Below are 16,614 nucleotides of genomic sequence, written 5' to 3'. Positions count from 1 at the left end.
GGGCATATTTATACAATATCAAAGATATATGAGGACTTAAAAATGCTCCCCCAAAATTTAATTCTGTGCATGGTAAAGTTAATTTGAGTAATTTATCTAATATTATGCTTTTATTCTGTAATTAAAATGAGATTTCCTAAGGTAAATGATATATTCTGTGCATATAGAAAAAAAATTGCACTAGAAATTTTTAAAGTTACCTAACGGCTTTTTGACTGAATTATCATTCATGGCCCCATTTGGCAAAGCTAGTAGGAAACAAGGCAAAACCAGAAACAGTGGAGAGAAAACTATTTTGAATAAGATAGTAAATTTTGAAAACATTTCATGATGATGTAGACACTCCTTAAAATTTGGTTGAGTGTGTTTAGCCGCTTTGTTTGTGTGGACAGCACTTTTTTGACATTTCAGAACATTTTCAGGGGTGTGAAGGTAGTCCAAGATGGGCTGCGGGGCCACATGGTCACAGTGGCCTCTGGGAGGGTCGGCTGCAGACCACGGTTGGGCCTTGGTGGGCAGGCGGCCATGGAGGATCCTGTTCCAGAAAGGTGGCTTCACCAGCCAGCTCTGGAACCAGGAAATCCAAGTTGGACAGAATTCTTGACGAGCAGGCTCCCTGAAGAGTGAAAGGGTAATGAATTAGAAAACTGGCAGGGGGAGGGGCTGACCTATTCAAGAGAAATAGCCTTTATCCAAGGGATCTCAATTTTAATTTATACAATCACCCACCATGAGACTACCCAGAGTGGAGGGAGTTTTCCCTGTTCGTTCCCTAGGGCTTGACCGCTTCTGCTGCTTGCTGCTGCTGCTGCTGTGGGTGGAGGGGAAGCCCCTAGGACCACACTGGAGGGCTGGGCTACGGGTGGTGGTGTTGACTCCAGGCTGGGAGGGGGACTGGCAGCATGTTTGATCTTCTGCCCTGATGGCTGAACCTCTTGGGTTGGGGAAGGACTGTGGCTTCTGGGGTCAAGAAAGGGCAAGGTCTTACCCTGATGGTGTGGCCCTTCACCTTGGTTGGTGTGGTTCTCAGGATCAGGTGTGTGCCATGCCCAGCACTTTGTTGTACTTTCTGCCATTATCTCTGCTACCCGGGTGTCCATGTCTCCACAAGGCAGCCTGAGTTCATCCTCCTGGCCCATGTTGAGCCATGGGTCCTTCATGATACCTTCCAAGGTCTTCTTTTTCTGGGGTCAAAGGTCATTAATTTTTTAAAAGTTTTTGACATTCTATAGACATAAAATATGGGACGTGGAAGTGCCCACTCATTATCGCTGTGTCAATTTTTCTAAGTTGTTTCCCACAAAAGTCAGGGTCCCCATCACCATCCAATACAGAACTACTCCCAGGCTCCATGCATCGGCCCCGGGGCTGTCATAGGTCTGGTGCAGGAAAAGCTCTGGCGTGGCCTAAGAGGGGGTGGCATGAGAAAGGTACCACAGAATGTGCTCAGCTTATGGGCAATAAGTGCAGAGTGAGGCCAAACTGCAAGTTTTACAATCAACTCAGCATCTAAAAGTACATTCTCTGGTGTCAGGTCCCTGTGGACGATGCCCTTCTGGTGGCAGTACTATGCCACTGATACCAGCTGCTGAAACCTGGCTTGGGCCTCCTTCTCAGTGGTTGTGGTCCTCCAGATAATCAAATATGTCCCCTCCACTCAGGCTCCATAATGTGGAATAATGTTTCCTCAGTGGCAGTCACCTTGAATAACTTCATATTTGGGTGATTTAAGCCCTTCATACAGTGGACTGCTTGAAAAAAGTCTAGAGGAGCCTCACCGATTAATAACTTTGATTGCCATGTCTCTCCTGGTCAGAATGTGCTGGGCCAACCTCACCTCAGCAAAGGTTCCCTGGCCAATGTTGTTCAGGGGCTCATAGTGACCAACAGGCAGCTCCTCCTTGGCAGAGATGGCTGCAAGGTCATTAGACATGGTGACTTGCTAACTACACTAATTGACAATAGTAACCATCAATGCTAATTATGCTTACTATGCTAACAAAAAACACTAATTATAGTATGGTAACTAATACTAACTATGCTAATAAACAATAGTAATAAACAATGCTAACTATACTAACTATGCCAATACTAACAGTACAAAACCAATTCTAAGAAAATGAGAAAAAGAACAAAGAAAATAAATATAATTAAAAATGAGAAGAGAACAAAGAAAAACTGAGAAAAAGAAAATTTTAAATGTGAGAAAAAATGAGAAAACAGAACAAGAAAAATAAAGGGGAAAATAATTAAAAAATGAGAAAAAAAGAAAAAATAAAGAAATAAGAAAAATAATAAAATGGGGCTTGAGAGGAGAAAACGAGATAACTAGTCCAAATCCAAAAGGTCACCACAAATCAGATTCCTGGGCTATAAAGCACAAAAACTTCAGCCCAGCCAGGGCCTTATAATAGGAATTATTTGTAATGGGACCTTATGAGGTCAGAGCAAGAAATATGCCAATAACGGTTGGTGGTTAACCACAGTGGTTTCCTCGTGTTTTTAGTCTCAAGATGCTCGTAACTCTGGAGGGAAAAAAAGACCCCCAAAGAGCTTTTTGTTTATGTGGGATATTAAACATTGATGCTTAACTTTATTAGGAAAAAAACACTTTTAAGAAAGAAAGAAATTCAGATTAAAAAAAATGTTTTAAAGACACGATGTTCCTTCAACGATAGGGTACTTTGGCATTCTGTACCTGACAATGTAGTGTTTTCATTTAGATAACGCAAAAATGAACCAGCACTGTGGTGGAACTGTGAATCCCCTTCTATTAGCCAAATCGGAGAGGAGGCTCTGGTGGGGTCCTTGTTTAAATTCCAGTGTGTGTTGAATGCAACGGTATAGCGTTTAGCTAGTTTGAAAAATCAGGAATGAGGCCCATTTGACATTTTATGCATATCTTTTCTTTATCTCATCCTTCCCCCGCAAATTTATCCCTCTGCCCTGTGCATTTGCCTCAGTATAAAGCATAATTCCTGTTGACTTGCTTTGCTTCTTAAGAGCTGCCTGCCCTTCCAGTCCTGGGCAGCTCCACCCCTTTTCACAGACCAAAGTAAATCTGCACAATAATGAACCATATAAGGGAGGAATGACATCATCAGTTAGTGGTCCCAAGCTGTTTTGCACAACATTCACCTTTCATTGTTCTGATGACAGGGCTGGAATGTGACGGTTAATTCCCTGTGGAGTAGGGGGCTGAGCAGGGCTTGCTGCTGTTGAACAAACTTCAGTACCCCCTCATAAAAAAAACAAAAACAAAAACAAAAGCTACCATGCTTCCTAGTATTAAGGTAAGGAAGTCAAGATCTGTTTTGATTTAAGCAACTCTAGCCCATGCGCATTTCATTTGTTAATAGGCTTACTTGGCAGTAAGCTCATTTCTAAGTGTTACTGCAAAGAGCATCTTTGAAGCTGGGTTTGGACATTTGTAGAGCTTTCTCTAATCTCACAAGGGCTGTGAGAATTCAACAATCTTTCAGCTTTTGGCTGTAGGTTTTACTGAGTGTGGATGGTGACAACCCTTAAGAGTGATCAGCTTACTGTGACTTTCCTTGAAACCTCAGAATCCTTGACTGGAACTGGCCAAGATGCATCTTGTGGTATGAGGCATGCTCCTGTTTTTCTATGAAGGTTAAAAGTAATCTAATTCTACAGAAACTTGGGGAGTTTGTATATATAGAATGGAAAAATTTCTTATCTTTCTACTAAAATCCTACTGTGTTTAGAAGGTTAGCAGAACAGCCTTTCCTTCGACTGTAAATATAACTTCTACTTTATGATTGATTACTTGATGATCAACAACTAATTTGAAGTAAAAAATACTATTTTTAAAGTTTTCTTTGTTCTTTTTACATGGATTTTCTGCAGATCTCTCTTTGCATATGTGGAGAAGGCTTGTAAAAGTTGGGAATGAATTAGAATGCATAGAGATCCAAAGAAAGCCCTGTTTGTTCTGAAACAGTGTGGTAGTGATAAGAATAATGAAGCAAATAGCAGGTTTGATTTCAGAGAATGGTATTAAAGTTTGGACTCGGTGAAACAGTTGTGTAAAAAGTTCAACTTTAGTAATTTTTCAAAACACCATAAAAACATTGTCTGAATTCAGCAGTGTGTATCAAAATAGATAGCTTGCATTTAGCGCTCAGTAGGGCTGGAGGGTAGTGTGAGTCTTTCGCAAAAGAACTTCGCTTGGCCAAAGCCAAATTTTTCTAGCATGATTTTACATTCATATGACCTGTTTCATAGAAATTGGAACAAAAGGGCAGATGGTGTGGTTCTCATTTGTGTGTATTTAATTTTGTGTAACCTCGATTGTTAATAATGTTTTGTCTCTGTGTTTAAAGTGATGAAAATCTTGAGTTCAACTGTGATGAAAATCTGTGTAGACTACATCGATCTGACTGGATTCTTAATTCCTTGTGACTGGATATACTTCTGTTTGTTTGTAAAACTAAATATCCTTGCCACAACAGAAGGGTGCTTACATTTTTTTTCCCTCTAGGTTAACAATAGTCAAGATAAATACAAAATTCTCAGGTTTTGGCATTTTTCTTATTTTGACTTTTTTGTTTATGCTTGGCTTTAAAGTTGTTCCAAAACTGGATAAAGTAATTATTAGATAAATGTTAACATAATTTTTAAGTTTATAGTGAAATTTCATGTACATTTATATTTAAAAGTTTTTTTAAAGATGTTTAGATACAATGGCAATACATTCTATTGCCATTTTGAAGAGGGACAAGATTATTTTGGGGTAAGTAAATGCACAGGAATGCACTAATATCAGTGATTTATATACTGAAGCTAATTTGCTACATATTTCATGTCTATATTATTTTAAACAAATATTATTTACGAAAACAGGTTTGCCCAAGACAAATTAGCTTAAGTGTCTTAACAAAAGATTTTACAAGAGGATATATTTTTATATTGTGAGCTCCCATAATGTAGAAGCTTAAAACATGACTTTTGCCTAGCACTGTATAAATGTGTGTTTACAGGGTAAAATGAGGTGTATTTATACCTTTGTGGATTGTTTTCAACTTGCTTGAATAGTCTCAGGAAATGTGATTCATGTTCTCAGCTCCTCCCCTCATGTTCTGAGTGACAGGTGCAGCCCACAGAAGGGAGGCCTCTCTGTGGAAGTATGTGGGAGGGCACTCTCACACTGTGGTCACAGTGACTGAAAGACCCACCTGCTTCTGGCATCCCTAGTGGAATCCCTCCATTTAGTTTATTTTCTGAGAGAGAGAGAGAGAGAGAGAGAGAGAGATGGTGTGATGAACTTGGATGACACACAGTTTAGGGAATGGGATAGGAAAGTTCTCTGAGTTAGAGTGAGGGAAGAAAATGCCCAAGGCCACATGCATCTAGGTAACAAATTTCTCTGGTTCCTTGCTTTTTCTGTTCTTCATGAAGATTGTTAAGTAAATTTAGTCACCTGGCTGATTCTTTATAAACAACAAAAAAGAAAGAATCTTTTCTTTCTACTGTTTTAAAAATATTTCAACTGATCAATCTGAGAGTGTTTGGAAAGTATTTTGGACAACTTAGAAAATATGAAAACACAATAAAAGGCATATTATTGTGAGTAGAAACTATTCTACCATGCCCACAAGGTAAACAACATTTTCAAGTTTCAAGAATGAAATTATATTGTCCATTGCACTAGTAGATGAACTTCCCTCCCTGTTTTCTTTGAAGAATATATTCCCATTGTTGGGAAAAGATATAAATTAGCAGTAAGTTCCAATTTAGCATTATTATTAATACTGATATCCAACATTTATTGAATACTTAGTTCCATACAAATGATAATTCATGTGATTCTGACAATGACACTGGGAATACATACTTTGCTATTATTCCTCTTTTGCAGAGGAGGAAATTGAGGGAGAGAGAAATTTAAACACTTGCGCAGGTGAGTAGGGTGCAGAACTGGATTCAGACCAGACAGCCTGGCTCCAGAACCCCTATTCTGAATTGCTACACTGGGCACCGAGGGATGGCTTTGCAGTGACATGTATAAAAAATACACATATATTTTCTGCCAGTGAAAATTATTGGCATGATTGAGTTACTAGAGATTTGTTTTCTTACACATTTTATTAGATATGATTTCACATTTGGTTCCTTTGTTGGGAGTTATCCATATTTTTTCCTCCTATCATATTCCCGTTCAGCTTTCAGTATTTGTAATCTTTCTCCTTTACTCGTATCAACCAGAAAATTTCTAGCTATGAAGAACCTATGGTGCCAAATGCATAAAGTAGAGAGCTAGGCTTCAGGATTGTTGTTCTGGGATTCAAGGCAAGGCCCTTCCCAGACTTAAAGTCGGGACAGGTGGGACCCCTTTGTGTCTGGTCTGAGGGAGAGGAAGAACATCACTCTGCCTCACTTTCTTCTATTTTCAACTTCACATGTGCCCTTGACCCTGCTTCCCACCATAGCAGTTCTTTCTTGTCAACTCTTCCTTGACCCACTCTGAACCACTGCTATCTGTGTTTTCTCTCTTTTTGGATTTGACCTATTACCACAAGCGCCAAACCTGTCTTAGGAGAAATCATGATGCATATAAAGTTGGATGTTGGGTGTAGAGAAGGAAAGTGATCCTGAGCCCTGAAATTTATATACTGTATGATCTTTCAGGATTACAGCAAAAACTCAATGGGCTCAAATGGGGTAATTTGATGTTGTTATACATGTGTGGTTGCAGTCTCAGGAAGCAGTTCCATCCAGCCCTAGTAATTGGTGTTGAGGTGGGGGGCGTGCGTGGAGTCTGGGCCTGTGTTCTTCTTCCTACCCATTAATTTGGAGAGAGGGAATAATTACTAGAACTCTCAAGAATAGCTAGAGCCCTCTGTCAGAGAGTTCCTAACAGGGAGTATTGGCCCTTAGTGGAGGAATGAAACCAAATATCCAAGATTCAGGAGGGAATTAATATCCTAATCTCCAATCTTCTACCAGTTCCTGCTATTGGCTAAACCAAACTAGAAGCTAGAAGGAGCTTGTTAATACAATGCCTAAAGGTCAGCCCCCCTGGAGTACAGAATTGAGACTGGTGGAGGGGGAACTGGAAACATAAAAGGAAATTAGGTAACACAAATGGTAATGATTAGAAGTATAGAGTTTTGTGTTATTAAATAATACAATGTACAAATTAGTAGATTGGTAACTTAATAACTTCAAAAACAAGTTTTTTCTATAGCTGTTAACATTGATTTTATCAAGTGAGTTGATGTCCCTATTCAAAAACACTTCCTACCAAAATGTTCATAATCCTGATTTGTTTTCATCACAAGTTTATAATAGAAAACTACATATTTTTCAAAGATGAATAACATTGAGATCTAAAAGAGGACATTTCAAAAAGCCACAATGCTAGAGAAGACCTAGAAATTCATCGTACCCATGCTGACTCAGCTGAGTTGAGTTTTTCAGAAAGATAGTTTTGCCCTCTAATCAAGTCAGTAGAATCTTGAGGAAAAATTGGGCAATTGGTAGCCATGAAAACCTTTCTCCTAAGGTCCCACGTGGTACCACTCAGATCCCTTGGCTATACCACGATGCTAACGGGGCCAGCAGGGTCGAGGCACTATCACGCACACAATGACCTTGTCAAAGTACAGGGAAAAATCCTGTATAATTCTTTCTACCTTACTGTTACACTCAATCAGTCCCTAAACCAGATAATTCTACATCTTAATTATTTCTATAATCTCCTTTTCTTGGGTTACAACCAGGATCTCCATTTAGTTGTTTTATTTTATTCCTTCATCACTGTTTTCCCTGTCTCTAGTCTTCCGCTTCTGTAATCCAGACAATCACATGGTCATCAGAAATTTCTAATATGCAAATTTGATATTATCACTTTTCTTAAAGTCTTTCAAGAACGATGTATCCCTCATAATGGAGCTGGGCTCCTTAGGATGACATCAAACTTGATGATCTGGCTTCTACATTCCACTGGAGTCTTATTGCTTGCCATTTTCCCTCCTACTGTGTGTTCTGACATTGAGTGTGCTGTTCTGAATGAGGTTCTGTTTTCTTGTGTTCACATGCTCTTTTTCCTTTACATGGTGTGGCATTTCCCCCATTCTTTATTTGTATAGCCTCTGTTTATTCACTCACGAACAAATATTGATTGAACACCTCCTACATGTTAGGCACTTTGTTACAGGGCTGGTGTTCAGCCATGGGCCCTGCTCTTATGGAGCTTTTGCACTGTGGAGAGTTGGAGACATATCATGTCCAAGTAAACAAAAAAATGAACCAGATGATTTTAGATGATGAAAGTGCAGTGAAAGAAGGAAATAGAGTGATATGATGGAGAATGGCTGGGGAAACTGTTTTAAATAAGCTGGTCAGAGAATGCCTTTCTGGGAGGAGATGTAAACTAACACCTAAAGGATGAGAAAGAAGAGCTGGTAGTATTATGTACGGTAGTGCAGGTTGTAGCTTTCAGGAGCCCCTGCCCAGTGCAAGAAGAGGGGCTGAAATCCATTTCCTATTCAGTGTACCAAGCCAGGTATTCTGGCATGGGACTAGTTCCCTAGAGAGGAGGGGGACCCTCATCTACTTCTCCCAAAGTGACCACATGGGCTGTACTCTTGATATCAGGGGAACGGTATTGGGAACAAAAATTACAAAAGCCATGAGCAACTACTTCTCCCAATCATATCCTCATGCTTCGGTGTCCCTCAGCAGACTATATTTAAGGCATAAATGGCACATGTTATATAATGTTGCATTTATTTATTTTTATTCTGAGTACCTAATATGCTATCTGAAATGGTGGGGGGGCATTTGGTCCATTTTTTTGAATTATTGGATGATTAATGTTCCTGGTTATACTTCCACGAGAGTCAGGGGGGTCTCATACTAGAGTGTCACACAGTGATTCTCAAATATGGGTCTCCTGATGGGCAGCAAACTATCATGGGAAAAAAGTTCCTATGGTTTTATGAGCAAGTGATGAATAATTCCCTAGACTTTGATTTCTACTATGATTAAGAGCTATTTACTAGTAACATACTGTTATTTCTTTGTAAATATAACATTTGTATTTTATATTAGCATGCTACTAGGTTTGCTTAAAGACTAAGTCCGTATTTTACAGTGGCATCTGGCTGCTCCCACATGTTGGCAAACACTTACCTAGCATGTGCTCACTTGGCAGCAGGAAATCCCATAATCTTCAAGAAGGATAATTTGTTATCCATCATGAGGTTTTCAGTTGCTGCCATCTGTGACTTTTAGAGGTAAATTAGTACTATATTGTTTAAACTTCATAATCAGTTTATTGTGGGTTGCTGGGTTAAGCTACAGAGGTTCCATAATGAATACTGGTTTGTAGTTTTCAACAATGGGACTTCAAGGTACATCATTAATGCACCTATTCTAGAGCAGAATTATACCTAATCCCCTCCAAATCCAATGAAGAGTAAAATTTCATTTGGGATAATGTGCCCGGGATGTGTGTGTGTGTGCTTGTGCTATTTTCATTACTTAGCTTATAGTCTCAAAGTAAATATAATAGGGTTACTGGATTATTTTTAAAATTGTAGGATATAGTTTTATATATGAAATTATGTATTTAACTTCAGGTCCTTCTCTTACAAGGTAAAACCAGTTCATAAAAGCTGCTGGCAAAACACTTCCTGATTTTATCTTATTTCAATTTTTTATCACCAAGTTCTTTTTTATTGTGAGGATGGGTGAGATAAGTCTCTGTCCCACTACGTGGAGCCAGGGTAAAAAATGTTTATCAGACATTCTGTAATACTGCTCAAATGTTGTGTCCTACTGTGAAGGATCCACCCTTTCTTTATATATAAAAAATGCGTATCTAGCATTCAGTACTCAGGCTCAGAGTAGGTGAGGCAAACGAGGCTCTCACCTTGGGCACAAAATTTAAGGGGATGCCAAAACATTCAGTCATCAAGAGATACAATATTTTAATGCATTTAAAAATAAATATTAATTCAAAAACCCCATAATGAACACAATATCAAAGTTTCAGATGAGGATGGGATCTGACTCTGCAGCTGCAGGACCCAGCTTTACCCACCACACCCTAATCCCAGCCCTGTGCTGTGTGTTGGGGATATTAGATTGATTCTGGATAATTATTATAATAGTCTCCATCATGAGGAACTGAGGTGACTTGTGAAAAAGCAATACTTCTTCCTGAATCATGTGGTGAAACCATGTCCAGTCATGTTACCAAGCTGCTTAGCTCTGCCCTATGCTCTAGTTAGTAAAAAATGCATAGTGATTAAAGACTTCTAACAACATGCAAGCTTGACTCTTTTGAGGTTCATTCATCTTTAATTGCTATCATGCCCTTGCTAGTTTTCACCTGCCTTTTCTCCTGAAAGAGAGAGCCATACACACAGGGTGAGTTTAAGAAGAAGAGAAGTAGTGAAAGTGAAGAGAAATAATGGGAAGGGAATTGGCACAGTCTGCCTAAGAAACAAACCTAGGCAATTTTTAAGGTGACATCAGTGTTTTAAAGTGAGATCTGATGGATTAAGATGGTGACAAGCTGACAAAATCTGAAGGAAGCAAAGAAAAAATTGCTACGCTAGGGCTAATGTTGATAAATTTGGAGAAATGACTGAAGAGATGGGAGTGTCAAGAAAGTTGGGAAAAGAACCTGTGAATCTACACAGTTTACTTTTCAGTGAAGACAAGTGAGATGGATAGAGGTGTGGCCCTGAGTCTTCAGGAGCACTGATTGACAACCATCCAGAGAAGGTGTTTATCTCAAGGTGGGAACCAGGATCAGGTTAAAGAAATCTACTTCCCCTGTCCCCCAACCAGAAAAATTGCCCTTATACTCTAAATAGAGAGATAAATGAACAATTATCTGTGGAACAGAACAGTGTGAGGATGCTTTTTCTAGCAAAAGTTTGATAAAGCATCAAACAGATCCCATGGGGAAGAAAAAAATAAGTCTCTAACAAGCTTCATTTTATAAACATAGAAAATAATGAAAGAATCCCTCCAATCACAGAGAAATATTAGAGTCACTGGCACTGTAAGGAAAGTAAAAATATGACCAGACACCAGAGCTGCTGATACTTGGAGGTAGAAGGGGCAGGGTCAGGGGAGAAAGGTAAAAACTACAAAAGGGGGTTAAAAACCTTTACAATGGAAACTTTCAAACATTTACAAGAATAAAGACAATAGTATAATGAACCCTCACTTGGCATCAATAATTAATTTGTGACTTCTTCTTTCACCTTCTTTCATCCGGTCCACCCCTCCCACCTCCCCTTCAACAGTTGTCATTTTCTTTCATGTATCATGTATCTATGGCTGTGTCTTTACTTTGTTCATTATTTTTTTCATTAGATTCCACATGTAAGTGAGATCATATGACAACCCTTTAAAAATGTAGGAACCATTCTTAGGTTGAGAGCTATACAAATACTGGTCTTGATCTAGATTTGACCCACAATGGTTTGCTAACACCTGGTCTTTCCTTGCCTTCTCCACTTAGCTCCTACTTAGCTTTTAAGACCCAGGTTAAGAGTCACCTCTTCCAGGAAGCCCAATTCCCTCCCCCTGGTATGACTTAGCAACCTTTTGTCCCTATCTGCTCCCTCTGCATATCGTTATCTCTAAAATTGCCCTCCTCTTTAGAGAGCAAATGCTTTATGGGCAAAAACTGGGTCTTTTTAAAGGATTACTTTGGCTTCCAGGCAGAGAACAAACTTTGAGCAAGAGTGGAAGTTGAGGCTCAGATAGATTGCTATTAAAATAATGCAGATAAGAGATGTTGGTAGTTCGGCCAAAGGTGATAGCAGTAGAAGGGGTAAGGAAGTAATTGAATTTGAGATATATTTTGAAGGTAGAATTGACAAGATTTGCTGTGATATGAGAGAAAGAGAGGACTCAAGTGTATGACCCTAGATTTTTGTGCCCCAGTATTTGAAAGAATTTGTTTGCAGTTGGTTGATTTGAAGAAGATGTGGTTGGAACAGGTTTGTAAGGGAGGATTGAGAGCTCAGTAGAGATAAGGAATAATAGCCCAGTGGGTTCATCCTAACTGAATGACAAAGTCCATGCTACAGAATGGGTTGATGCCAGCAGGGGGCAGATCTTGAAAGTGTTTGAAGGCTCTGTGTACTGACCTGCCTTTATATTAGTGATTGGGTTCATTTTGCCATTGCCACAAGGCTTGACATAAGCTGATGATATATTAGGCAACAAGACAGAGTCCAAGAAGGATCTTGACAATTCCAGAAGGACAGACTGAATCAAGCAAGATAAAGTTAACCTAAGTGAACACAAAGTCCTATAAATTTTAACTATTCAAGCAGTATCTGTTTGAGGAATAGCATTGTTAAAAGTGCCTTGTTTGTGGTCAAACCGATCTGGTCCAAAATCCCAACTTTCCCCTTCTTTAGTCCTGTTCCCTTGATTAAGTCAAATAACTTCCTTATTTATAAAATGGCACATTAAAATACCTGCCTTGCTCAAAAAGTTGTTAAGAAAATGAAATGAATAATGAAGTACTTAACATATTTCTTAGGATGTAGTTGGTAAATAAGGTGTTTTATTATCAAAGACCTTTCTTTCTAACTTTTATTTTTAAAAAATTAGGTATGAGCAAATATTGGAGTTTGAGGTGGGCTTTTAAGAGCCTCTTGAAATAATATTTGGACTGGAGGTTTTATAGTACCTGAAACATTATTATCCCAGAAAAAAATGGTGCTGTCAGCCTCTCCAGTCCCACTTGAAAATGTTAGCCCTCTTCTCTTTATCTTTCTGACTTCTGTTTTCAAAACCTTCTTTCTGCCATAAGATTAATAACCTACTTTATGGTTTTTTATCATATTTACGTCACTCCTTTATAGTATTTGTTTACAATTTTTCTTTCTTTATCTGACATCTTGGAATACTTTCCAGGGCTTTTTACATTACTTTTCTTACTATGTTTTTTATTGATATACTTTACATATGATAATATTCACAATTTTAAATACACAATTTGATGAGTCTTAACAAATACATCATAAACAATCAGAACATTTGTGCCTACACTTTTAAAGTCTTCTAGTTGAAAACAATTGAATTTTTAACAGGTTTATAAATGACAAACTTGCAATTAAAAGATATGGTTTTATTTAGGTTGAAAAGAGAAATGAGAAATACATTTAATAGTTACTGAGAAAGGCAAGAGAATGCTGTGCTTCTACGTGATGATTTGGCTTCATTCAGATTCAAATGTCTCGCATTTTCCAAATCTGAGCTTCACTCGGATTCAGATGAAACGCCTCTGGAGGACTTGAACAAAAGAGTGACATAATCTGATTTACCCTGTTTTAAAGGATTACTCTGGCTCCTGGGCAGAGAGCAAACTGAATGTGAAGAAGAGTGGAAGTTGAGGGTCAGATAGATTGCTGTTAACACAGTCCAGATACGAAATGATGGAAAGTTAAAAAATATAGTTTTATTTATATTGAAAAAGAAAATGAGAAATACATTAATAGTTATTAAGAAAGGCAAGAGAATTCTGAAAAAATCTATTAGATCATTTACTTGCCTTCCTTTTGTCTTCTAAATAAGATAAAATGCTTGCAGAAAATGAAGAATTTACCAAGAATAAATTTGATTTCAGGATACTTAAGGTTCTGCCTGTTACTACTGATCAGAATCAGGCTACTTATTCATCTTCTTAGTCTTGGTCTTCTGGCTTGTTTCCTTTTCATGCTAATATGTTTAGAATCAGCAAGTGGTTGAAGAATGGCAACATGGGCAGAGGAGAATGGAAAGGAGGTGGTAAGACACAAGCAACACCAAAATCCTTTTGCTGTTCCTTAAATAGCATAATTACATGGAAATGGTGCCTAGCAATGCAAATTAATTGATTAAAGCACAATATAAAATTATAACTGTTAGGATGAGAATCTATAAAAAGATCTAACTTAATCAGGTTGATCAGGGAAGGCTTTCTGCGAGAAGGGGCATTTTAAAATGAGACTTGAAGGATAAAAATCAGCCAAGTATGTTCTAGTGTGTTTGTCCAAGTGAAGAGGAGGAGCAGGCAGGAAATACTAACCAGAAGGCATGGCACAAGCAAAGAATGTTAGCAGCTTAGATAACGGGGTAGATTGATTTGAGATGAATCTGCCAAGGTAATCAGGAATCAGATTGTGCTGGGACATGTTATAAACTTCATACCTCTATTCTTAGAGCAATAGGAAGCCATGGAAAGCCAGGGAGTGACATATTTGCATTTGGGTGAGATATGATAATAAAGCTAAAAGCGCACTTACTATGGGCTGGCCTTGTAAGTGATTTTTGTATATTAACTGATAGGCACTTTACACAAACCCTATGAATCAGGTAGTATTTGGGGGCCCAAATTATCAGTCAGGAAACTGGGGTATACAGAAAGATTATATAACTTGTCCATGATCATACAGCCAACAAGTGGCAATGCCGAGATTGCGAGGATAGAATTCAGGAGGCTATCGCAGAATTATCAGCAAAAGATGCCCAGGTCTTGGCCTGGAATAATGCAGTTGGGAGACATTAGGATAATAAGTTAAGATATATATGAACTGTAAAATTCATAGGCTTTATCTTCAAAGCACTACATTTCTAATTGCTTGGTATACTTTTCAGTTTTTATCATTTTATTATGGTAAGAACAATTAACATGAGATCTACCCTCTTAATAAAACCTTCAGTATTGTTAACTATTGCCTGGTATACTTTTCAACTGGACTGTTTTGCTTTTGCCTCAATTTTCTACTAATACTAATAATACTCTTTCTTATCTTTTTTCATACTCCTGTTAGAGGTTTTATTATTTGCAATAATTCAGACCCAAAATATTGAAGTAATTTTTCTCTCTTTTGCTTCCTCCCAGTGAGTAAGCAGACACAAAGCCCAAGCCAAGTTACCTTTTGCAAAGTTTTCACAATTCATTTCATCCTTCCCATCCTTAATGCCCTTCCTATAGAAATCTGAGTGCAGATCTATTTACATAGAACACTATTGGCAGGCTGTCACGACTGAGCCATCCGAATTTACTGTGGTCCAAGATCTAATCCTCACCTGCATCAAGGAAACTGGATTTGGGGAGAATTCAGAGAATGGGGCATATATTGTTGTTAGGTCCACTATAATTAAGAGAAGGGGATGGTTTAAGATGTGATAGAAGAGGGAAGGAGAGACAACTTAATGGGGATGGAAAAAGAAAAATAATCAAAGCTAGGATGTGAAAAGTGTGGTTTTCTGGAAGCAAAATTCCTGTCATGGTTATGTTCTAGCTCAGAGGATTTCCTGCCAATCAGAAAGCCTTCTACTTTTCTTGGACTGAAACATCGGGGCCTCAGGTTTCACTATTAAAGATAGGATAATGATATAAAAATTCTTATGGATTAAAATTTGAAAACATCCCCTGAAGTCTCTCCTTCTCTATAGTTTTGTGATACAATTTCAGTTGTTTTGACTCCAAGTAAAAAGAGAAGATGGTCCACAAAACGCCCTTTTATACATGTAACAACCACATTTAATGAAGCCATCGCAGTATTGCTCATGCAAGTCTATAGGATTTAAAAACAATCCTTTTCTCCTATTTTAGGAATAAAGTCATAATGTGTTTTGTAAATAATGCCTTTAGTTAATAGTTACGTATACACAAGAATATATTTTATAAAAATAAATTCCATTAAAAAATCGTCGTGACATCACCAGAACCATTTCTATAACTGACACTGGATTTAAGTATAAATAGCTTCTGTGTGTATGTATGTTCAGTCATTTTTTACATAATGCAGTGTGAGACCATTAACTTCTATTTACTTGGCTAACAGCCTAGACATAAATATGAAATAAATCACTCAGAAGATATAAGGTATGGAATATATTAAAATGAAAATGTACTTAAATGCGTGATAGTGGTTGTTTGTAGGTTTCCTTTCTTGTAAACATAAATTACTAAAATGCATTCTTATACTCATGGTGAATACAATTTTTATTTTAACTGTTTATGGATTGTTAAAAAATAACTTAAAAATTGGTGCAAATTAACTGACCGGCACAAGGATGGTAAAGAGGTAATTTGGCATATTTATATTTCTAGTTTTTAAAGCCAAACATAAATATGATAGAGAAAATGCATTTCATATATGTGAGACATGATCATTCCTGTGGCTGCCACATTTTTGTATTAATAGCAGTTCAGATTTCCTACCTAACCTAGTTCTCTATTTTAAAAAATTGTTTAAGTCAGAAAACTGAGGCAAATTCCTGTACCAGTTCTGGTGTTAACTAAAATCAATTTATGTGGATCAACATTCCATCAGAAAGCTCATCCAGTTTTGTCCTTATCTGGTGATAGTAGTGCATGAGATAAGAGAACCTGAAGGTTCTTCCTTTCTGGGTCTGTTCTTTCATTTAAAGTAAATTTCTTTCTTGAACTCATATGATACAGAGGCAAGAAGCCAGGATTCTGGAACCCTACTGCCTGAGTTTGAATCCCAGCTCTGCCACTTACTGATGGTGTGACCCGTGGCAGGTGCCATGTCTCGTTTTCCTCATGAGATGATACTAGCAGTACATGTCTCACAGGATTTCTATGAGGACAAA

At 37.9% G+C, this 16,614-nt stretch overlaps 1 protein-coding gene across 4 annotated transcripts in view; it reads left to right on the top strand.

Moving 5' to 3' along the window:
* FILIP1 (filamin A interacting protein 1) overlaps positions 1-16,614 on the top strand; it is a 182,553-nt gene that overhangs the window by 145,370 nt on the left and 20,569 nt on the right. The gene's annotated exons all lie outside the window — the stretch shown is intronic.

Source organism: Phyllostomus discolor, chromosome 4 (assembly GCF_004126475.2).
Source record: "Phyllostomus discolor isolate MPI-MPIP mPhyDis1 chromosome 4, mPhyDis1.pri.v3, whole genome shotgun sequence".
Taxonomy (NCBI): domain Eukaryota; kingdom Metazoa; phylum Chordata; class Mammalia; order Chiroptera; family Phyllostomidae; genus Phyllostomus; species Phyllostomus discolor.
Note: the sequence above shows the minus strand (reverse complement) of the source record. Positions and strands in the feature narration are given on the sequence as shown.